Source organism: Sapajus apella, unplaced genomic scaffold (assembly GCF_009761245.1).
Source record: "Sapajus apella isolate SASKATOON/1434 unplaced genomic scaffold, GSC_monkey_1.0 scaffold3208, whole genome shotgun sequence".
NCBI classification, from domain to species: domain Eukaryota; kingdom Metazoa; phylum Chordata; class Mammalia; order Primates; family Cebidae; genus Sapajus; species Sapajus apella.
In genome coordinates, this window is record NW_022440134.1 from 5,662 (window position 1) to 7,765 (window position 2,104).

The 2,104-nt window shown below is 44.8% G+C and overlaps 1 pseudogene; it reads left to right on the forward strand.

Annotated features, from left to right (window-relative positions):
- The first annotated feature begins 1,266 nt into the window (after positions 1–1,266).
- LOC116547450 lies at positions 1,267–2,039 on the forward strand (annotated as a pseudogene).
- Positions 2,040–2,104: the final 65 nt, after the last annotated feature.

A 2,104-nucleotide genomic window follows, 5' to 3' on the forward strand; every position in this document is an offset into this window, starting at 1 on the left:
CTGAGTAGCTGGGATTACAGGCACATGCCACCATGCCCAGCTGATTTTTTGTATTTTGAGTAGAGACGGGGTTTCACCATGTTGACCAGGATGGTCTCGATCTCTTGATCTTGTGATCCACCCGCCTCGGCCTCCCAAAGTGCTGGGATTACAGGCTTGAGCCACCGCGCCCGGCTAAAACAAAAGTCTTAACCAGGTGACACCTCTCCTTCTACTCCAAGTATTCAATAAATTCTTGAATTGAATACATTGGATTCAATAAAATCCAAATTTTTCGGCTTAATACACAAAGATTTTCACAATGCGGTCCCAGCTTGTGGCTCCTGCCTCATGACCAGCCATTCCAGCACTACATACAGGGCCCTGAATATATCTTACTCTTCCTCTCCACTTTGCCTTCCAATATCCTGCTTCCTATTATTCAAATGTTTCCCTTACTTTTATGAAACACAGCTCAAGGGCCCTCTTCTGGGCTGCTACCTGCAGCCCCACCCCACATCAGTCTTTTTTTTTTTTTTTTTTTTTGAGACGTAGTTTCACTCTTATTGCTGAGGCTGGAGTACAATGGTGCAATCTCTGCTCACCGCAACCTCCGCCTTCCAGGTTCAAGTGATTGTCCTGCCTCAGCCTCCCAAGTAGCTGAGATTACAGGTGCATGCCACCACACCCGGCTAATACCAGTCTTATTTATTTATTTATGAGACAGAGTCTCGCTCTGTCACCCAAGCTGGAGGGCAGTGGCACAATCTCGGTTCACTGCAAAATCTATCTCCCAGGTTCAAGTGATTCTCCCTCCTCAGCCTCCTGAGTAGCTGGGATTACAGGTGCCCACCACCATGCCCAGCTAATTTTTGTATTTTCAGTAGAGACGGGGTTTCACCATGTTGGCCTGGTTGCTCTCGTACTCCTGACCTCAAATGATCCGCCAGCCTCGGCCTCCCAAAGTGCTGGGATTACAGACATAAACCACTGCGCCCGGCCTTATTTTTATGTATGTATGTATGCATGTATTTTTAATTAGAAGAAGTATTTATTTCTGCTCCTTTCATACATACAGGAAACAGTCTTACATACATATCTGAAATAATCTACCATCATACACTCTAGTTGAAGGCAAAGCAGCATAGGTAAAGCTGATCTGCTATCCAGAGTTCTCAGCTTATGAAATCTTGCTTCTTGATTTTATGTTAATTTCTGAAAATCAAAAACATCATTTCCAAAAACGGTTAAGGGGGTTGTAAAAAATAATCACTTTACACCGGAAAGATGGAGGAGCAAAAGCAAAGAAAAACCCCTTTGGTTCCAGAAAATCTCCTGAAAAAGAGGAATGCTTATCAAGCCCTCAAAGCCACTCAGGCAAAGCAGGTACTTTTGGCAAAGAAGGAGCAGAGAAAAGGAAAAGGGCCCAGGTTTAAGCGATTGGAATCATTCCTACATGATTCCTGGCGGCAGACACGTGACAAGGTGCGTGTCAGACGACTGGAAGTGAAGCCTCGTGCCTTGGAATTGCCAGATAAACATGCTTTGGCCTTTGTTGTACGCATTGAAAGGATTGATGGTGTGAGTTTACTGGTGCAGAGAACCATTGCAAGACTTTGCCTAAAGAAAATTTTTAGTGGTGTCTTTGTAAAAGTCACTCCCCAGAACCTAAAGATGCTGCGTATAGTGGAACCTTATGTGACCAGGGGATTTCCAAATCTGAAGTCTGTCCGGGAACCCATTTTGAAACATGGACAAGCCAGGGTCAAGAATAAGACCATCCCTCTGACAGACAACACTGTAATTGGGGAGCACCTGGGGAAGTTTGGTGTCATTTGCTTGGAAGACCTCATTCATGAAATTGCCTTCCTGAGGAAGCATTTCCAGGAGATCTCATACTTCTCGCGCCCTTTCCACCTCTCAGTGGCCAGTCATCCTGCCAAAAATAGAGTGGGCTTCCTCAAGGAGATGGGCACACCTGGCTATTGGGGTGAACACATCAATCAGCTCATCCACCAGCTGAACTAGAACCAGGTGCCAAACTGCAGTAAATTTTTATTAATGAAGTGGAAGCATGTGTTTTTGAGTTTGGAGAATTTGTATCAAGTATCTTCAGAGAAGATTA